The following is a 22836-nucleotide window of genomic DNA, read 5'->3' as shown; positions in this document are numbered from 1 at the left end:
TGCTGAATTCATGTATCAGTTCTAGCAGACTTTTGGTGGAGTCTATCGGATTTTCCATGTATAATATCACGTCATCTGCAAAAAGCGAAAGCTTGACTTCATCTTTGCCAATTTTGATGCCTTTGATTTCCTTTTGTTGTCTGATTGCTGATGCTAGAACTTCCAGCACTATGTTAAACAACAGCGGGGAGAGTGGGCATCCCTGTCGTGTTCCTGATCTCAGGGAAAAAGCTCTCAGTTTTTCCCCGTTTTGGATGATGTTAGCTGTGGGCTTTTCATAAATGGCTTTTATGATCTTTAAGTATGTTCCTTCTATCCCGACTTTCTCCAGGGTTTTTATTAAGAAAGGGTGCTGGATTTTGTCAAAGGCCTTTTCTGCATCGATTGACAGGATCATATGGTTCTTCTCTTTTTTTTTTTGTTAATGTGATGTATCACGTTGATCGATTTGCGAATGTTGAACCAGCCCTGCATCCCAGGAATGAATCCCACTTGATCATGGTGAATAATTCTTTTTATATGCTGTTGAATTCGATTTGCTAGTATCTTATTGAGAATTTTTGCATCCATATTCATCAGGGATATTGGCCTGTAGTTCTCTTTTTTTACTGGGTCTCTGTCTGGTTTAGGAATCAAAGTAATACTGGCTTCATAGAATGAGTCTGCAAGTTTTCCTTCCCTTTCTATTTCTTGGAATAGCTTGAGAAGAATCGGTATTATCTCTGCTTTAAACGTCTGGTAGAACTCCCCTGGGAAGCCATCTGGTCCTGGACTCTTATTTGTTGGGAGATTTTTGATAACCGATTCCATTTCTTCGCTGGTTATGGGTCTGTTCAAGCTTTCTATTTCCTCCTGATTGAGTTTTGGAAGCGTGTGGGTGTTTAAGAATTTGTCCATTTCTTCCAGGTTGTCCAATTTGTTGGCATATAATTTTTTATAGTATTCCCTGATAATTGTTTGTATCTCTGAGGGATTGGTTGTAATAATTCCATTTTCATTCATGATTTTATCTATTTGGGTCATCTCCCTTTTCTTTTTGAGAAGCCTGGCTAGAGGTTTGTCAATTTTGTTTATTTTTTCAAAAAACCAACTCTTGGTTTCGTTGATCTGCTCTACAGTTTTTTTAGATTCTATATTGTTTATTTCTGCTCTGATCTTTATGATTTCTCTTCTTCTGCTGGGTTTAGGCTGCCTTTGCTGTTCTGCTTCTATTTCCTTTAGGTGTGCTGTTAGATTTTGTATTTGGGATTTTTCTTGTTTCTTGAGATAGGCCTGGATTGCAATGTATTTTCCTCTCAGGACTGCCTTCGCTGCGTCCCAAAGCGTTTGGATTGTTGTATTTTCATTTTCGTTTGTTTCCATATATTTTTTAATTTCTTCTCTAATTGCCTGGTTGACCCACTCATTCGTTAGTAGGGTGTTCTTTAACCTCCATGCTTTTGGAGGTTTTCCAGACTTTTTCCTGTGGTTGATTTCAAGCTTCATAGCATTGTGGTCTGAAAGTATGCATGGTATAATTTCAATTCTTGTAAACTTATGAAGGGCTGTTTTGTGACCCAGTATATGATCTATCTTGGAGAATGTTCCATGTGCACTCGAGAAGAAAGTATATTCTGTTGCTTTGGGATGCAGAGTTCTAAATATATCTGTCAAGTCCATCTGATCCAATGTATCACTCAGGGCCCTTGTTTCTTTATTGACTGTGTGTCTAGATGATCTATCCATTTCTGTAAGTGGGGTGTTAAAGTCCCCTGCAATTACCACATTCTTATCAATAAGGTTGCTTATGTTTATGAGTAATTGTTTTATATATCTGGGGGCTCTGGTATTCGGCGCATAGACATTTATAATCGTTAGCTCTTCCTGATGGATAGACCCTGTAATTATTATATAATGCCCTTCTTCATCTCTTGTTACAGCCTTTAACTTAAAGTCTAGTTTGTCTGATATAAGTATGGCTACTCCAGCTTTCTTTTGGCTTCCAGTGGCATGATAAATAGTTCTCCATCCCCTCACTCTCAATCTAAAGGTGTCCTCAGATCTAAAATGAGTCTCTTGTAGACAGCAAATAGATGGGTCTTGTTTTTTTTATCCATTCTGATACCCTATGTCTTTTGGTTGGCGCATTTAATCCATTTACATTCAGTGTTATTATAGAAAGATACGGGTTTAGAGTCATTGTGATGTCTGTATGTCTTATGCTTGTAGTGATGTCTCTGATACTTTGTCTCACAGGATCCCCCTTAGGATCTCTTGTAGGGCTGGTTTAGTGGTGACAAATTCCTTCAGTTTTTGTTTGTTTGGAAAGACCTTTATCTCTCCTTCTATTCTAAATGACAGACTTGATGGATAAAGGATTCTCGGCTGCATATTTTTTCTGTTTAGCACACTGAAGATATCGTGCCAAGCCTTTCTGGCCTGCCAAGTTTCAAAAGAGAGATCAGTCACGAGTCTTATAGGTCTCCCTTTATATGTGAGGGCACGTTTATCCCTTGCTGCTTTCAGAATTTTCTCTTTATCCTTGTATTTTGCCAGTTTCACTATGATATGTCGTGCAGAAGATCGATTCAAGTTACGTCTGAAGGGAGTTCTCTGTGCCTCTTGGATTTCAATGCCTTTTTCCTTCCCCAGTTCAGGGAAGTTCTCAGCTATAATTTCTTCAAGTACCCCTTCAGCACCTTTCCCTCTCTCTTCCTCCTCTGGGATACCAATTATGCGTATATTATTTCTTTTTAGTGTATCACTTAGTTCTCTAATTTTTCCCTCATACTCCTGGATTTGTTTATCTCTCTTTCTCTCAGCTTCCTCTTTTTCCATAACTTTATCTTCTAGTTCACCTATTCTCTCCTCTGCCTCTTCAATCCGAGCTGTCGTCGTTTCCATTTTGTTATGAATTTCGTTTAAAGCGTTTTTCAGCTCCTCGTGACTGTTCCTTAGTCCCTTGATCTCTGTGGCAAGAGATTCTCTGCTGTCTTGTATACTGTTTTCAAGCCCAGCGATTAACTTTATGACTATTATTCTAAATTCACTTTCTGTTATGTTATTTAAATCCTTTTTGATCAGTTCATTAGCTGTTGTTATTTCCTGGAGATTCTTCTGAGGGGAATTCTTCCGTTTGGTCATTTTGGATAGTCCCTGGAGTGGTGAGGATCTGCAGGGCACTTCCCCTGTGCTGTGGTGTATAACTGGAGTTGGTGGGCGGGGCCGCAGTCTGACCTGATGTCTGCCCCCAGCCCACCGCTGGGGCCACAGTCAGACTGGTGTGTGCCTTCTCTTCCCCTTTCCTAGGGGCGGGATTCCCTGTGGGTTGGCGTGGCCCGTCTGGGCTACTTGCACACTGCCAGGCTTGTGGTGCTGGGATCTGGTGTTTTAGCTGGGGTGGGTAGGCAAGGTGCACGGGGGCAGGAGGGGCAGGCTTAGCTCCCTTCTCCTTAGGTGATCCACTTCAGGAGGGGCCCTGTGGCAGCGGGAGGGAGTCAGATCCGCTGCCGGAGGTTTGGCTCCGCAGAAGCACAGAGTTGGGTGTTTGCGCGGAGCGAGCAAGTTCCCTGGCAGAGGAACTGGTTCTCTTTGGGATTTTGGCTGGGGGATGGGCGGGGGAGATGGCGCTGGCGAGCGCCTTTGTTCCCCACCAAGCTGAGGTCTGCCGTCTGGGGGCTCAGCAGCTCTCCCTCCCTTTGTCCTCCAGCCTTCCCGCTTTCTGAGCAGAGCTGTTAACTTCTGACCTCCCAGACGCTAAGTCGCGCTTGCTGTCGAACACAGTCCGTCCGGCCCCTCCGCTTTTGCCAGCCAGACTCGGGGGCTCTGCTTGGCCTGCGAGCCGCCCCTCCGCCCCGGCTCCCTCCCGCCAGTCCGTGGAGCGCGCACCGCCTCGCCGCCCTTCCTACCCTCTTCCGTGGGCCTCTCCTCTGCGCTTGGCTCTGGAGACACCGTTCTGCTAATCCTCTGGTGGTTTTCTGGGTTATTTAGGCAGGTGTAGGTGGAATCTAAGTGATCAGCAGGACGCGCGGTGAGCCCAGCGTCCTCCTACGCCGCCATCTTCCCTCTCTCCAAGTGTCTTTCTTCTTTAATCTTGGTTGTTAACTGTATCAGATTAGTGGGAAATTGTTTTCATTTGGTTTTTCTGTCAGGAATTAACCACTGAATTCTAAAGGATACAGTCACAGTTAATCGTGTTTGATTTGAAACGTGTCTGTTTAGGTTGAGTAAAGAAATAAGTTTGTTTGTGTGTTTGTTTGTTTTAATTAGGCCAAATGCCAGCTCTGCTACTTACAAGTGATGTGTTCTTTCTTTGCCAGAAAATGACATCTTCAGCTCAGGGTTGTCTAAGAATCTACCCATTTGTTCGGTCATCCAAAATATGTACTTTCACAGGAAAACATATTAAATACATGTACCCATAAAGTGTGTGCTTTATGCCTGGCTTCCTGCTGTGCAAGGGGTATACAGTGGTGGGCAAAATACCAACACTTTGTCTTTGTGGAGCTTAAATGATGTGGGAAGGAAAAGTTAATGAACAAATGAATATAAATCAGTGTATCATATCAGGTAGTAATAAATGTGCTTGAGAATAGTTATTAAGTGGATTTGGAGGATAAAGAACAATGGGCAAGGGAGGTGGGGTCTGCTAGTCTCAGAGCCCTGAGTGAAATAAGTGAGCCATGGGAATAGGAGGAGTAGGTCCATCCAAGCAGAGGGAAGAGTAAGGAAGATGTGTGGTCATAGGACATCAACGTGGCCAGTGGCTGCATTAGAACGAGTGGGAGGGAGCATGGACGAAATGAAGATAGTGAGAGAGTCACAGGCCAGATCACGCAGGGGCTTGTTGAACTCGGTAAACATTTGGGACTTTGTTCAAGTATTATGGGAATAGTACGCACTAAATTTTATGCCTACGAAATTCTCCTCTATCATATACCACTGCTTGTGCTACATAAGCTTGCTTATGTAGCATATCCTAAGAGAATAAATTATGCTTGCAACATTTTGCCTTGAAAAGGTATTGGGTTATTTATTTGTTGGTTTGTTTATAAAGCTTATTCATAAAGTTTATTATTTATTTTCAGAGAGAGAGAGAGAGAGAACCCCAAGCAGGCTCCATGCTCACCACGGAGCCTGAGCGGAGCTTGATCTCATGACCATGAGATCATGGCCTGAGCTGATATCAAGAGTTGGATGCTTCACTGACTGAGCCACCGAGGCATCCCAATATTTGGTTATTAAAAGGTTTGGATAAAAAGATTTAAATATCAAAGAGTTAAGTTTTAAAGTTCATTGGCAAACATGGAAGTTTCTTTCTAACTGCTAACAGGTAAGACGTTTGTCAATTGTCCCACCTTGAAAGGAAATTTAACCAGTTCATCTTCAGTATTAAATCTATGGTTTCTCATGGCTCACAGAGCTGTTCCTGCTGAGGACCATATGCCCAGGGGATGCTGGAGTGTAGAGGTACATGAGTCTACGTGAAATGCTCCAAGTTGTGGGGTTTTGAAGGTAGATGAGACCACCACCAGACGCTGATAGTTACTTTGTATTGCTGAGGCTCACATCTAACTTTCTTTTAATCACCGCATCAAATGGGATAATGTGTGTCATGTGTCCGGCATAGTTCCTGCACATGGGACTTTCAACCAGGAGCAGTTCCCATTTTATAATCAGTGTCAGTGTTAGAGCAAGCACCTAGTTAGGCTTTACCAGGATGCATGCCGTCCAGCAAAGCAGGAGTCAGAGCCTGTTATCAGGAACCTCAGCAGCCTGTCCTGGCAGCACCCCACTTACAAGGACACCAGAAACCGGGTCAAATCAGACAGGCCTGCGACAAAGGAGGCCAGAGACCCTGACATAAGGGAGGAAAGGCTTGAAAACTTGCCCCCCTCCCCCAAATCTCACCCCCCCCCCCAGGTAGTGAGCAGCCCATCCCCTAGTTAACTACTGTCAAACTCTGGGGTGCACAGGTCTCCCTTGACCTGCCCACTCTCCCATCTCTGGAGTGCACCTTCTCTCCCAGAAGCTCTTCACTTGCACCGCTCAGCTCAACCACTGTCTGTGAATTCTTTTCAGGGATGAGACTAAGACCCTCCGGTGACATACCCAGGGACAGGCCTCAGGGCCTGGAAGTCTCCCCAGTCTACCCGGCAGCATCAGCCTATGACCTGAGTGAGGACGATAGGGAGTCAGTGTTAACACAGGGAACAGGGTTTCTCACATTTCTACCCCTAACCCCTCACTGCCATGCCCCCCGGGACCTGCTCTCAACATCCATACCGTGGGTTGCCCATGCTCTGCCACCTCGACACTGCTGTTCTGAGCTCTGCTGCCGTGGGGTCCCCCACAGATTCTCTCTCAAGTCAGAGAAGCAGTGGGGGAAGATGGAAGGGTTCCTGTAAGTACAGAGATCCTCTCGCCTCATTTTTTCCAACGTACTCTTCTGAATCTCACAATCAGGTGCAAAAAAACCCTTGATTTTATTTTTTTTAATTTGAAGTATAGTTGACACACAATGTTACATAGGTTTTCAGGTATACAACATAGTGATGAGAGAAGAGATTTCCTTCCAAGTCCACAGGACTGTGTATAAACTCTGTTCAAACCGCAATCCTGACTTAAGACCACTAGGCTGGCTTTGTGCACGTGCTTGGTGCATGCATAGCCTCAGGGTAAACCATCTTGTCCTTGAGATATGAATCAATGCCCCTGTTTCCTGGGGAACTCGGGATTTCTGCCCATGTGCTAATCTATATCTTTTCCCCTTTTACAAGATGTAAGAAAGTATATAACCCTGCAAAAGTGTTCGCTCCTCAAATCACTTTCTTCCCTATGAAGGTTGTGTTTCCTGGGCAGCTGTACAAACTCGGGCTCAAATAAAACTCTTTCTTACTTGAGGAGATTCTAAAAGGTTTTTTCAATTTGCATTGATACCGGGGACTCAACAACTCCTCTACCTGTTATGCTCAGCTCACAAGTGTGGTTGTGGTCTGTCACCACGCATGTGGCCCCACGGCAGCGGCTAGCCACCAGTGTGGTTGTGGTCTGTCACCACGCGTCCAGCCCCACTGCAGTGCCATCCACTAGACTCCCTTGGCTGTGCTTTTCCTCCCTGTGACTTCTGTGACTTACTCATTCCAGAACTGGAAGAACGGGACCACCCTGCTCCCCTCACCCACTTTTCCCTTCCCCTTAGTGCCCTCCCCTCTGTCAACCACCAGTTGTCTGTCTTTTGGGGTCTGTTTTTTGCTTTGTTTGCTCACTTGATTTGTTTTTGAGAGTCCACACAAGGTTGAAATCTGTGTTTCTTTGGGTTCTCCCCTGAAATCAGTACCTTGAGTTGTCTGACTTTCCAGTGTTTTTGTTCTTTTGTTAATTTTTTAATGTTTATTTATGTATTTTGAGACAGAGAGAAAGCCAGTGGGGAAGGGAGAGAGAGAATCCCAAGCAGGCTCTGCCCTGTCAGCACAGAGCCAGATGCAGGGCTCAGTCTCTCAGACCATGACATCATGACCTGAGTGGAAACCAAGAGTCAGAGGCTTAACCTACTGAGCCGTCACCCAGGCACCCCAATGTGTGTCGATAAGTATAAATGAAAACCTCTCCTGGAAAACATGTGGGAAAATTGTACAGTTAAAGGGAAAGGATGTAACAATTAACATTCCTACTTATTTCCAACTGATGCATTTGCTTTCTAGCATTGACCATGGTTACTCAGATTGTTTTAACAACACTCCTTCACCTAGGTGCAGAGTTGATCAAAGCCCTCCTGAAAGCTACTGGAGGGTGTGAGAACAGCTTTGTGGGTACATTGTAGTCTTTGGGAGATCCCACTCCCCCATCTCTTCCGTTTATTCCTTCCTATTCCTTTTCTTTATTTTCTGCTTTATCGCACTGCCTGGGACTTCCAGTATGATGTTAATACAAGTGGCCAAAGAGGAAAACTTTGCCTTGTTCCTGATCCCAGGGGGGAAGCAGTCCGATTTTCACCTTTAAAACATGATGTTAGCTCTATTTCAAAGATGACTTTTATCAAGTTGAGAAAGTTACCTTTGATTCCTAGTTTGTTGAGAATGCTTTTTAATTTACAAATGGATGTTGACTTTCACCAGATGTCTCTTTCTCCTTATATCGTGGTGATTTTGTGTTTTTGTTCTTTAGTTTACTCCTATGATGAGCTCCATGGATTGGTTTGTAAATGTCAAGCCAGCCTTTGGCCACTGGGATGGATCCCACTGAGGCATGCTGTATTACACTTTTACACATCGGTGATTTTCACTTGCTAATATTTGTTGAGAAATTTTGCATCTTTGTTCAGGAGAGATATTGGCCAGTTTTTCCCTGTAATGTCTTTGTTTTTGTTATGAGGACAGTACTGGCTTTGTAAGAATGAGTTGGAGGGTATGCTCTCCTTTTCTTTTCTTCCAAAGATGTTGTGTAGAATTGATTTATTTTTCTAAATGTGTGGTAAAATCTGCCAATGAACCTGTCTGTGCCTGGACTGCCATTGTTGCAAGGGTTTTAGCTGTTTTAGCTACATATTCAATTTCTTTGGTTGACATAGTGTAACTCAGGTTATCTATGTCTTCTTGGACAAGGTTAGATGATTTATTTCATTCGGTGAACTGGTCCATTCATTTACGTTATTGCACTTATGGGCATGGATTTATTTGTATTACTACCTAATTATCTTTCAAAAGCCTGTGGGGTCTGCACTGAGGGGAAGTGCTACAGATTAAATGTTTGTGTCTCCTCCCCCCCTCCCCCCACACACCCCAAATTCAGATATTGGAATCCAAACCCTCAATGTGATGGTATTGGTAAGGAAGGGGGCCTTAGGTGAGTGATTAGGTCATGAATGAGATCAGTGCCCTTGTACAACAGACCCTGGAGAGTCCCCTCACCCCTTCCACCATGGGAGGACACAGAGAGAAGACAGCAGTCTAGCGGCACTAGGAAGTGGGCTCCCACCAGACACCAACTCTGCCGGCACCTGGATCTTGGACGTCCCCACCTCCAGAACTGTGAGAACTAAATATTTGCTGTTCAAGCCACTCTGTCTGTGGTATTTTTGTCACAGCAACCTTCGATGACTAAGGCAGGAAGTATGTTTGAGTATGTCTGAGAATGAGCATGGAGATATGACCAGTTTGCTAGGCTCTAAGAGGCAAATTTTCTATTGGCTCTACACAAAACTGAATGACAAAGGGGGCCAACCAGTTCTGTAATGTGGAAGGCTCTAAGGAAGGGGACAAGGATGAGGTGATACTATCCTCAGCCAGGAGGAAAAATCTTTTGGACCAGTTAGCGACTTGCCCACATTTTTCAGCGGCTACCGTGAACTGAAACTCTCAGATGGGGTACATCTACAAGTGAGTCGTAAAGAGCGTGTAGGACAAACCACTGTGGGAATTACAGGAGAAGTTCACTGTGGTTGGGAAATGACTGCCCGGTACAGGCCAGTCTTGTGATGCTCTGCCTTTGTTGAAGGGACAACAAGGTCCCATAAAGGGCACCCTGCCATTCCACCGCCGTCCTTTTTTTTTTTTTTTTTTTAATTTCTTATGATATTTGACCTATGTCGCATATCAGGTGAGTCTGATTTCCTGAAGGTCGTGCCTGTTTTGGAGGATTACAGTGGGAAAACAAACAAACAAACAACTGTTGTTACCCACTGATATATGCTTGATTTCTTTACTTCAACGTGGGGCAGAAGTTGCCAGCATGGAGGTGCTGTTAATGGCATTCTTATTTTAGCATTTTGGGGGACTACATTCAAATGTATATGGAAAACACCTACGGGGCAATGTTGAATTGAGAGAAACTGAGGAAGGGGAATTCTCTGCTGGCTGTGTCTATGCTAACAGGAGAATCTCCCGCTGCAGTTGCAAGGGTTCTGGATGTATGTGTAGGCCTCTTGAAGGCAGAATCCCAGCCTGGCAATTATCCCTCTGAACCACAGGCGGGTATACCATCATTTTGTTCCTTATGATGATGAGCCTGTTTAGGAATTGCTTGTGTGGGCTTAGCCAGGATTGCAGCAACTTGGTCTTTCCTTCTCAACGTGGCAGTGTGTCCATTCACCAACCCCCCCCCCCCTTTTTTTTTTTTATGCTAAAGGACAGAGGCACTTCTCTCTCTGGAAAGAGGCATGTGAAATGATCGACCTCGGCAGAGAAGCCCACGGAGGTGCCAATACCAGGATAAGGGGAAGAGCGGGGAAGTAGAGAAAAGGACCGATTCGGTGGCAGGAGTTCAGAGCACGTGCTTGGTGAGGGAGAGATCGTGTTGAAGCGCATTAGCACCGTGGATTATTATGCAAGCAAAGGAATCCCACGTAAACGTTGTCACACGGTGCCTTCAGGTTCCTGGGCACCTAGGAAAGAAGTCCTACTAGCGGCAGCAATGCAAACAGCCCTGCCAGCCACCGGCCATGAGTTCCACCTGACTGCCCTGAGCCTTGCTCACCAGTGAAGCGCCTAGGACCACGTCTATTAGCACAGCGCCCTAGGCCACACCCACCACCAGAGTGTCCTGCGCTGTGCCTGTTGGGGAACATCAGCAAAAAGCCGTGACTGCCGCTTGACCCGGGCTTTCGGAGGCTCCTCACCCCATCCCCTGTCCCGGGAACCGGGTCCTGCCTTCCTTTCCTGCCCCCAAAGGCTGCTCGGAGGACTCAGCCTTGAGATGCCACGCGGTGTTGAGAACACCCGCCCGGAAGCCGGTCAAGGCCTCCCTGCAGGTGAACTTTCAGGGGCTGGGACCATCCATCCCTCTTGCTGCGGCTGCACACAAGCCTCTTATGCAAGTCCCTTTTACTTGTTCTAAGGGCCACCTACCAACCGGAGTGGCCTGCCTGTCCCTTAGATCGTTCCCTGCCCTCCCAGGAAGGGCCGCTTCCAGGTTACACCGCAGAGGGTCCTGTAGGGTTACCCACCACCAACGTGCCCACCAACCAAGTGCTCCCCTCAGCCATGCAGCAGTGTCCTGCCGTGTGGCCACCTCAACCCTGCCAGCTCGGCTGCCCACCTGGGTCGCGGCGCCTGGGTTCTTTGGGGAGCCTTCCTCGGACTCAGCGCTGTCTTCTCTTCTCCAAATGCCCCTGGGGGAACAACCGGCTTTTCCTTCAGCTTCAGCTTGCTCTGCCTGGGAGGACACGGGGCATGAGAGAGGCTGGATGATTGCAGCTTTTCTCGTGCTTTTTGGAGTCGGCTTCTCTTTCGTGGAGGCGGCGAGCACGTAGCATCCCTAGTGCGCTGGCTTCTTAGAGCCCGGAAACCCAGAGCAGCGGGATCTAGCTCAGCTCTGTCCTGTGGCCACGGGTGTCTTGTCTCCCTGTGCTGTGCACACCCTGGGCCCTACTCCCATCCCCAGGCTGCCATGCTTCATTAATAAAACACATTTCTGTGGGACGCAGATCCTCGCTTCTGCTTCTTTGTAGTCTCTTTGTCGGTTATATCCAATCACAATACAGTTAGTCTCCTCCTCTCCCCTTCTCCCACCCTCAAGTGCTCTTTAAATTCAAAATTTCATCCTCAAGGTGAGCTGGATTGAGTGTGACAAGACGCTTTCTGCTGTTGGAATCTATTCTGCTGTGTTACTTAGTCCCTCTGAGATTGAGCTTTGTCGTCCCTCAAATCGGGAAAAAAACAAAACCAAACAACCCAAACACCTTTCTTTCACGGAGTTTTAGAAATCTACCAAATTGTAAGAAAAATTACATAGTGGTCGAAATGATGCAATGTTTAATATTTAGAAATTGTTTATCATCTTATCACTTGGGAAGCATTAGTACATCTATTTATTTTGGTATATGTGTATCCATGGACATCTATCTATCCAAAGGAAATAAACCCATTATTTCTAAGAGATAGGTGTTCTCCTATGTTCCTTGTAGCATTCATTATTCACGAGAGCCGAGGTACAGAAACAAGCTGACTATGGCAGAGGACTGGGTAAAGAAAATGTATATGTAATCCAATACTATTCCAGCTTTAAAGAGGAGGAAATCCTGCACTCTGTGACAACATGGATGAGACTTATTTTTGCTGCAATGCTAAGCAAAGTAAGCTAATAGAGAAAGATAAATACTGCATGATATCACTAACATGTGGAATTAAAAAAAAAAAGACTTTTTTATACCCATGGTAACAGAAAGTAGAAGAGTGGTTGCAAGGGCCTGGGGAGTGGGGGAATAGGTAAAAGCGTCTGGTAAAAGAGAGTCTGGTAAAAGCGTCCAACATTTCAGTTATAAGGTTGAGTAAAGCCTAAGGATCTAGTGTGTAACATGGTGACTCTAGCTGAAACACTATATTGTATCATTGGAATTTGATAAGAGAGTAAGCAAAAATTAAATATGTGAGGGGAGAGATGTGTTAATTAACTTGATTGGGAGAATCCTTTCACAATGTACATGTGTATCAAACCCTCAAGGTCTTGCAGCTGGACTGGGAATTAAATTGAGAAGAGTCAAATAATTAGGGGAAAAAAAGAAGCCACAGTTTTCTTACAGGAGCACAGAGGCCCAGGAAGGAAATTGAGACCCAAACAAATGACTGATGCAGGCAGTTTTTATACCTTTTAGACAAAGAGACAATAAATCTGTGAGGCATTGACAGGACAAAGAAAACTTAATGTTGGGAGCTTCAATTCATAAGGGATTCTAAACAGATTTTGGGCCGGGGTGGTAGATTAGTAAAAAAGTAACAAGGGTTGTTTTACAGCCTCCTCTGCCCTAAATTTCCCACCTCTGGTGATAAGGGTGTCTCCTTGTCTCCTGCTACAGGGAGGGTACCTTTCTCATGGGGGATGTATTCCTTCTCTCAGGGGGGAGGGTCTGAATGTCCTTCCTACATAGGCTCTCTCTAAAGTGACTTTTAGTTAAAATAATCAGTATGCCCAAGAGGCACATTTTGGGGTGGTCTTCCCTTGGCCCCTACAGTTTATAGACAGAATTTATTTTTATATCATTGTCCACTTGTATATCATGATGAATTCACTTATTAATTCTAATTTATTTCATTGTAGATTATTTTGGATGTTCTACATGCCCCATTAGGTGATCTGTGAATAACAATGCTTTTATCAGTTCCTTTCCAGTCCTTATGTCTTTTCTTCTTGATGCTTGTTTGTTTGACTATTTATTTTGCCTATTTGCACTGGCCAGAATTTCTAGTCAATGTTGAAGAAGTTGTGATATTGGGTATTTCTGCCTCATTCTTAAGCTCAGAGGGAAAATGTTTGTCATGTCACAATTGCATAGGGTTTACTAAACAGACCTTCTTCATCAGGTTAAATGTTATTCCTTCTATCCCTAGTTTCCTAAGAGGTTTATAAAAATCATTCATGATGTTCAATTTTGTCAAATGTCTTTCTGAATCCACTGAGGTGATAAGATGATTTTTTTTGCTTTTATTCTGTTAATGTGGTGAATTATATTGATTGATATTTAAACATTGAACCAAACTCACATTCTTGAAAGAACCCAATTTGGTTATATTATTCTTTTTATATATTCTTGGATATTACTTGCTAATATTTGCTTAAAGTTTTTTCCTCTATCTTTTCTAACTTTTATTCTTATAATGTCCTCATCAGTTTTGAATTTATTGTGGAGTATTTTCAGTTTTTTTTCTATTTCCTGTAAAGTAATTAAAGTGAGATTGATATTATTTCTTAAATGTCTGAAAGAATTTTCTTTTGAAGTTATCTGACCCTGGTAGTTTATTTTAATTTAATTAGAGTTTTAATTTCTTAAAAGCTATATAACTATAAGAATTTTATATTTCTTATTGATCACTTTTAGTAAGTTGTTACGTTATAAGCATTTATTGATTTTCTCTACATTTTAAGTTTTTTAAGTTCATTTATTTTGAGAAAGACAGAGAGAGTCAGAGAGAGAGAGAGAGAGAGAGAGAGCAGGTGAAGGGCAGAGAGAGAAAAGAGAGAGAATCCCAAGTAGGCTCTGCACTGTCAGTGCAGAGCCTGATGTGGGGCTCGAACTCATGAACTATGAGATCATCACCCGAGCTGAAACCAAGAGTTGGACATTTAACGGACTGAGCCACCCAGCTGTCCCTGATTTTCTACACATTTCAAATTTATGTAATATAATTCCTTATAACAGGCTTGGCAAACTTTGTATAAAGGAGCAGCTAGAAAATATTTTATGTGTTGAGTCACTCTGGTCTCTGTTGCAACTATTCAACAAAGCAGCCATAGACCAGATATAAATGACTGGGTGTGGCTGTCTTCCAATAGAATTTTACTTACAAAAATAATTTTTTAAGTTTTAGAAAACAGGTAGTAGGCTAGATTCGGCCAATAGACTGTACAATATCTGTCTGTTTTCCTTTTCATTTCCAACAGTAGCAATGTGTGCTTTCTTCTGTTTTTGCTGATTAGTTTTCATAGAAGTCTATCAATTAGGCAAGCCTTTTCAAAGAACTGATTTGTATCTTTGTTAATTTTCTCTGTTCTTTCTACTTTGGTGGGGTTTACCTTGCTGCTTGCTCCTTTACTTGCTTCAGAACATGCTGTACAAGCTTAGGTTATTGATTTTCCTGCCTTTTCTGTCTAAATTATGCATTTATGGCTATAATTAGCTGTATCTCATAAATTTTGATGTATTTTAACTTTGCTATTATTCAGCTATGGTTAAAAAAAATAAATTCCACTGTGATTCCTTCTTTGACTCAAGGGTTCTTCAGAAGTGTATTGCTGTACTTCCAAGCAACTGAGGATTTTCTAGTTATATATGTATTTTTAAATTTGCAGCTTTATTCTAAGTGGTTATATAATATTCTGAATGATTCAAACTTTAGCATTTTGAAACTGGGTTTATACCAGGCATGTGGTCATTAAAAAAAAGAGTTCTACATGCAATAATTTTTTTAATGTTTATTTATTTTTGAGGGAGAGAGTGAGAGAGAGAGAGAGGGAGGGAGGGAGGGAGGGAGGAGAAGAGAGAGAGGAAGACATAGAATCCGAAGCAGGCTCCAGCCTCTGAGCTGTCAGCACAGAGCTCGACGCAGGGCTCAAACTCACTAACTGTAAGATCATGACTGAGCCACCCAGGTGCTCCTACATGCATTTTAAAAGAATGTGTCTTCTTTAAATGTGTGTGTGTGTGTGTGTGTGTGTGTGTGTGTGTGATATTCTTAACCTGTCAATTAGGTCATGTGCTAATTATGTGTTTCAAATCCTTTCCATCTTTACTGACTTTAGCCTATTTATCCTATCAGTTTTTGCAAAAGATGTTAAGGTTCTCCCACTATGATTGTGGATTTGTCTATTTCTTCTTTTATTCCTGTCAATTATCATTTAAATATTTTAAGTTATGTAATATGGTTCATGCAAATTTAGAATTGTTATATTTCCTGAGATTGACCTTTTCTTATTTTTGAAATATCCTTTTCTATTGTCTGAGGTAAGCAGTTTTTATGTCTAGAAAACGGCATGCCTCTTTTGCTAGGCTGTTAGTATGGAGACTGAGTCCATTGACTAAGGAGTTGAGGTGAATTAGGGATTTGTTATTGTTATGGTTATGTCTGCACACAGATTTCAAATTCTTCTAGTCTTACCTTGTGCTTAGGATGGTGGCTGGCATGCTGGAGGGCTTTCTTAATTTTTCTACTCAACGCTCAGCTTTGGGTCTTCCTGGTACATCTAGGCCACAAAGTTGGTCTCTTTCTTAGCTCTCATCTTCTCTAGTGAAGACAACTACTCCTGTTGCTTGGTGGGGCACAAGGGCATTGTCTACTGTCTTGCTTCATCCTCAGTCTCAGGTAGACCTCCAGCACCTGTGTCTTGAGTATAGGGCTTTCTCAGTGATCATGTACCTCCCTCCTGTGGCAGCCAAACTCTTCCTGGTATTGATGGTAGCTCTTATGTGAGAAAGAATTTCTGCCCTCATCTAGTGTACTGATAGTATCTCTAATAATGGTGATGATAATAATGACAAAGAAGATGATACTCCAAATGATATTGGTATAGGAATTTGGGACCAAGACTTTTCCTCAGTCTCCCTTAGGAGTAGAGGACTTTTTCCTTCTACTTTTTCCCCAGCCTTGATTGTCTTTCTGTGTGCAATGAGGGCAACAGAACTTGCCGTGCCTTTCTAGCAGCTTAAGGCTCTTGTTTCCCATGGAGGAGAAGAGTTTTAGTGGGGCTTCGTGCCTTTACAGTCATGGCTGCTCCCCTCCCTTAAGTCAGCACCACTGAGGGAGGCATTTTCTTCTCCATCCACTTCCCTGTTGCCAGCATTTCTCACGAGAACACAGTGGACAAATGAGAAGGATGTTCAAGTGGGTGCAAAGTCCCCTGTTTCTGTGACACTTAGGGCCTCCAGAGTGTCATGTGGCCCATGCTCAGGCTTGGGCAATTTGGTAGGCACTTTTACTGAGTTCTTCTTGTTCAGTGTACGGCCTCTAATATCCTTCTCAGAGGTCTGACTCAGAAAGGGCCTCAGAAAGGGCCAGCTTTCTGCACCCTCAGTGAAAGTGAAACTTCTCTCTCCCTCTGATATCCCTTTATATTTTCTCTCTTGCCTCCTTTTTGATTGTTTTTATTATTCCCCCTTCTCAATTTTTTTTAGGATTTTTAAAATAATTATTTTAAAAAATGCTCTAGAAATTATAACAAACATCCTTGGCTTATAATCTAATAAGCATCAGTGCTTATACTCTTTCTCAGAAAACACTGTGAAACTTAGAATGCTTTACTTTTGTTAATTTAACCCCAGGCTCTTGAGTTATTGTTGTCATGCAATTTAATATAAATTTTAAACCTCACACATCATTATTATTAACATACTGTGAATATTGATTTACATTTATCCACATCTAGATCCCATTGCTCTGTATTTCTCACTCTCTGCTAGGAAGAGTTTCTCCTCACATTTGTATTTGGGCCCAATCTGGAGGGGCTGTTGTGATGGAGAAGTTTATTTTTGGCTTCTATTAGCTTACTGAGTGGCTATTCATGAATCCACCATGGGCATCCCCCTCCCCAATCCCCATTAGCCAAGGAGGAGGTGTTGGTGAACTGCAGGTTTCAGGCACCAACTTGACTAGGCCGCTGTATCAGCCACCTGTAGGCTCTTCGCTGGAGCTGCACTACAGCTGCTCTTGTGGTTGACTCAGTGCCCCAGGAAAGGTTCATAGATCCTGGAGGACCAGGTACGCGTTTTGGTCTGAGGGGTTTGGGCACTAAACTTGAACATCAGCGTCTTCACTGTCACGCACAGCATCCACTTTTGGGAGGTGTGTCCCGATCCAGCTTTAAGAGAATGATTCACAAGTTCTAAATGGGAGTCAGGCCTTCTTTTAAGAAATTATATTTTGGGTGTGTTATAGGATACAAGGAGTAATTTTCTATTAGGGAAAGTCCCTCAGCATGTCCTAGAGTCTATGCTTCAATGATTATGGACTCAATTGTGATGCTATGGTTTGCGGATTCCTGTTCTTCAGCTTTTAAACATGGCAGCTTTAATCCTGGCATTCATGACCAATACTGATTTCACATAAAACCCTCTACTTCCTGGCATTGGATGGGTGTCAGGTGCTTGCTTTTCTGAGTGGGAGCTTAGATGGTTTAGTGTTTCTTCCCTGCCTAGACTTCACCTGGAGAGCAAGGGGGATGGGTGCTCCTTCCTCGCACAGTTCTGCTCATATTTCTTCTCCCTTTGGAAAACTACATTCTAGAAAAGATTTTTGATGATTTCACTAGATCAAGTAAATTCCAGTAGGGTCACTTCTGAGTTTGAGGAAAGAAAAATAGATTACATCATTTATGAATTAATTCACTAAACCTTTACTATATGCCAGACTATATTCTAGATCATGTGGATATATCAGTTAAAGATGAAGAAGTTCTTAGCTCTGTCTATAAAGAGAAAACAGATATTCAACAGGCAGGTAATATTAAACATGAAACCCCCACCTTTGAGGGACTTATAACCTAAGTTTGGAAAGAGAAAGCATACACCAGTCTTGCAGGCATTAGACCTCTTTGCTGTACTATACTTGTTCCTCTCATAAATCCATACTCAGTCCTGTATGCATCTATGTGTGAATGTAAAATATCATCTTACACTTTTCTTAGGTTTTGTGTAGGTTGGACCTTGTTTTATTCCTGGAGTTTAGGAATCATCCAGGACATGAGGTATGCACAGGGTGTCCTGAGGTTCAGTGATGGGGGTAGCCCTCATTTTGCACTTGTTTTTTTAAGCTTATTTATTTTGAGAAAGAGAGAGAAAGAACATGAGCAGGGGAGGGGCAGAGAGAGACAGAGAGGGAGAATCCCAAGCAGTCTCCATGCTGTCAGTGTGGAGCCCGACGTGGGGCTCAAAGTCATGAACCATGAGATCATGACCTGAGCAGAAATCAAGAGTCTGATGCTTAACTGATTGAGTCACCCAGGTGCCCCCTCCCTTTTGCACTTTCTTAAATAAGCTAAGGATCCTCAACTATCCACAGCAAAAATGGAACAGCCTTGGTGACTGAAGGCATAAGGAGGAAAAGCAGCCATGGTGAATTCTGGGCCAGAATAAGAGAGAAAAACTGCAGTGGTCTTTGGTGGTGGGTAAGTTTCTCAGGGGGCAGAAATTACGTTATTCTGGAAGGACCTGAGGATATATTAGGGAGGTTTCCCAAACTTTCCTGAGTTCCATATCACTTTTCTTATTTTTGCATATTGCCAGCATTATTGCATACTTAAATAGTTTTCATTAAAACTGCCTTCAAATCAATACACTTTAAAAACTTACAGTAATTCAGTTGTACTATATATTACATGACAAGTTTTAAATTTAACTTAAGAATTTTTCAAATTTAGGGGCACTTGGGTGACTCAGTTGTTGAGTGCCCAACTTTGGCTCAGGTCATGATCTCTCAGCTCATGGGTTGGAGCCCTGCGTTGGGCTGTGTGCTGACAGCTCAGAGCCTGGAGCTGCTTCGGATTGTGTTTCTGTCTCTCTCTCTGCCCTTTCCTGCTCATGCTCTCTCTCTGTCTCTCTCTGTAAAAAAAAAAAAATCAATATTTTAAAAAATTTAAAGAATTTTTCAAATTTAGATTGAGATAGATAAGCATTAAAATGTAAAAATTGTTTGCCATGTAGGCTCATCTTCTGTAATAAGTCACACTATTGCAACTGTTGGGAAATACTGCTACAGGAATTAATGCTTATAAATGGAGCATTGCCTTCCATGGACAGATTCTTCCCTTTCCAAAAACTTTCATCCTCTTCTTTGGTTCTTCTTTATAAGGTAACTCTCCCAGCGTGGAGTAGAAATGAAAGTCTGGGAAGTGTACATTTCACGTGAGCACAGGAAGAGAGATGCATTGGTTCTTGTTATTCTTCCCAGGTTAAATGCAGGCTGAGGCCATGGGAAGAGGGTCAGGGGTAGCAGGACCTATTGGAGCTACAGGGATGAAACAGACCTGTTGGGGGTCCTGGCTCCCCCCACCCACGCTGCACCAAGAGCACCGTACCAAGTAGCCCACACTGTCATCGGCCTTGGCCTTTCCGGTAGTCTGTAGTTGTTGAAGGTCTTCTTAAAAAGAACATACTCGGGGGGCGCCTGGGTGGCTCAGTCGGTTAAGCGTACGACTTCAGCTCAGGTCAGATCTTGGGGTCCGTGAGTTCGAGCCCCACATCGGGCTCTAGGCTGATGGCTCAGAGCCTGGAGACTGCTTCCGATTCTGTGTCTCCCTCTCTCTCTGCCCCTCCCCCGTTCATGCTCTGTCTCTCTCTGTCTCAAAAATAAATAAACGTTAAAAAAAAAAAAAACATACTCGGGGCGCCTGGGTGGCTCAGTCGGTTAAGTGGCCGACTTCGGCTCAGGTCATGATCTCACAGACTGTGAGTTGGAGCCCCGCATCGGGCTCTGTGCTGACCGCTCAGAGCCTGGAGCCTGTTTCAGATTCTGTGTCTCCCTCTTTCTGACCCTCCCTCGTTCATGCTCTCTCTCTGTTTCAAAAATAAATAAACGTTAAAAAAATTAAAAAAAAAAGAACATACTCATGCTTCTATAAGTAGTTATTCAATATTTAAAAAATCTCTATAGTAAGTATAAATAGTGAAATTATTAAAGTTACTAAAAAGAAACTGTCATTAGTAACCATTCTAGAGAAGAGTAAGGATGGAGCAAGCTGAGGAGTGGGGGTACCAATCTGCAGGAAGTCCTGGGGAGAGATGGTCTTCCTAGGAAAAGATTGGAGACAAAATCACTAAAAGAGCATGAAAAATAAGCTACATCTGATGTCTCATTGCAAGCAAGGAGACCCGGGAGGCTGTGTCAGAGAAAGGTTCCATGTGATCTCACCCTACAGCCATACTGCCAAGAGTATATGAAAAAGTAGGGCAAGAAATAGGTGATAATAAGTCTCCTTGAAGAATATGAACACTAGGAACAACACTGAGTGTCACAAAAATTGGTGACAATAATTTAGCAATAGTTAATGGCCAAATGTTCTCTATTGAATGGTAGTTAATAATAACAACTGACTCATGAGTAACCTGACATAAATCTTCCTTGAACTTATTCCTGGTTTCCTTGCCAACTACACGTAAATTAATTAAAATAGCAAGTATATTAGTACTTTAACAGCTGACTAAAAAGGTTATTTAAACATTTGATTTTTCAGAGATGGGCTATCAGGCCAAAATGTTTATCTTTCAAATGTCGAAGAAATCAAAGGAGGTCATTTGGGATTAATTCGACAGGAAGAAGTAGTGAGTAATAGGATGGGAGAATCATGAGGACAACTTACTCATGGTGCCAGCCCTGGGTTGGGGCTTAGAGACCTGAAAGGCAGAAGGTCTTGGGATTCTGGCAAATCCCAAATAGCCACAGTGGTGAAGCTTTACTAAAACTACACTGTGAAGCTCAGAGCATATCTGTGTCCTATCTAGCGGAATGCAGTATTTGAAAATATGGTACTGGTAGTCACTGTTGGGGGTGTTCATATGTCTCTAATTGTAAACAAAGTTGAAGGAGAATATTTACACATAAACTCATTAGTGATCATTAACATGATCACTGAGACTAAAGGGGAGCAGCCTGAGGAGGAATGGGCTACAAGTATGACTTGGGCAGCTATCTAGGGTGGACCAGGTATCCAATTATATAGGCAATGAGATCTAAAACAGTGGCCAGGCTTACGACACAGATAACCTGAGGGGATGTTGAAGGAGTGCTAACACCCTTCATTCAAGCACTCCACTGACTTCCAGTCAGAGAACTCTGCAATCTCCAAACTGGGATAAAGCCCTGAACGTTTCTGGTAAGGCAGGGCCCTAGTTAAAAAGAGTTCAGGTGAATTGCATTCGAATGGTGCACTATGCGAACCTGCCCAGGCTTGGGCTGTTCTGTTCTAGACTAGGGCTCTCTGCAAGATGGCTACTATCTCAGCCCCCCAGCAACTTTGGGGAATCTGGAGAGTCTGATTCGTGGGATGCAGGGGGAGGGTCATCTCTTGCTTTAGGTACTTCAAAGTGTTTGATTTAATCTGGAAGTCCAAACTGTGTTGGCCTGTTTAACGTCATTCGGTCGATGGAAATGGCAGATGGTGATAGGTTATTTTTGTCTGTTTTTTTTTTTTTTTCATTTTTGGATAATTGCATTAAAGTTCACAGGAGCAAATAAATTGATAGGAAATTAAGACTCTTTCCTTTCTCATGGTCATTTAAAGAGTATGTAGAAATGTGATTTCAAAAAGTTGGGACAGTTCTTGTACCAAGGAGACACATGGAGTTGACATTGTCCTCTTTTAGGACAGCTCCTCTCATTTCAGTAGACCCTTCTCTCACCTGTGCTCAAGGGCAACTCTTAAAGAAAAGCTGCACCAGTTGCAGAGGAAGAGACAACAGTCCCAAAACAAGAGATGGTCATCAAGGGATACTCCTACAGGCAGAGAAGCCCAAGTTCATGCAATTATCCCTTTGATTTTCAAGGGTCTGCTTTACTTTCTTAACACCTTCTTTATGATGGTCTAGATTCCACACTCTTCTCCTGAGGCATAGCAGTCCTGGAGAGCCACCTGCTCTATTCCCCTCAAGATTCCTGAACTATGACCACTTCCAAGTGCCCACCTGTGTTGTGCCAGGAGAAAGGCCTTTCTGTGCAGAAACCTTCATCATGACAGAAAAAAAGGCCCACCCACGATCACTTTCAGTCCCCAGACACATTCAGGACTATAAAACAAGAACAAATATTTTATGCTGATAAAATATTTGTTCTGAGTCCTACTATCATATATATATATATATACATATATATATATAGTATATATATATATATATATGGTAAATACATATTTTATAATTAAAAATATATTATATGTAAATAATATATATAAATAAAATATATATAAATATATGCTGATAAAATATTTGTCTGAGTTCTACTATCATATATATATGGTAAAATATATATTTTATAATTAAAAATATTATATATATAATATATATATAAATAAAAAATATATATATAAATTTTATCCTTGCCAATTTTCATATCTGCTCTACCTGGAACAAAGTGTGACAGAGAAGTGGCTTCTTTTATGTAGGGGTCATACTGTTTCTCTCTGACCAAGAACCACCTTTGATTCCAAGCTTTCTAAATTCTCAGATAGAAGAGCAAGATCAAACCTTACTGTGTGCCTTCTGTCTACCATATAGGAAGGATTTCTGTGCCCTGAGTAATATACCTTCCTGGCAGGATAGTAAATAAAGACCATGTCTTATGGTCAAATGTAAATTCATTTTCTCTCTATATCTCTCTTTTTTAAAATTTGCTTTTGGTAACTTTTGCTGATCAGTGTTTTGTTGTGGTGGGGGTGGAAATGGTA

At 42.6% G+C, this 22836-nt stretch overlaps 1 long non-coding RNA gene across 1 annotated transcript; it reads left to right on the top strand.

Annotated features, from left to right (window-relative positions):
- Positions 1-5074: 5074 nt before the first annotated feature.
- Positions 5075-11402, top strand: LOC131503907 (uncharacterized). The gene is made up of 2 exons (XR_009257691.1): positions 5075-5311; positions 10105-11402. It is a non-coding gene; the product is annotated as an uncharacterized LOC131503907 (long non-coding RNA).
- The last annotated feature ends 11434 nt before the right edge of the window (positions 11403-22836 follow it).

Source organism: Neofelis nebulosa, chromosome 2 (assembly GCF_028018385.1).
Source record: "Neofelis nebulosa isolate mNeoNeb1 chromosome 2, mNeoNeb1.pri, whole genome shotgun sequence".
NCBI classification, from domain to species: Eukaryota; Metazoa; Chordata; class Mammalia; order Carnivora; family Felidae; genus Neofelis; species Neofelis nebulosa.
The sequence above is the reverse complement of the archived record's forward strand: the minus strand, read 5'-3'. Positions and strand labels throughout refer to the sequence as shown.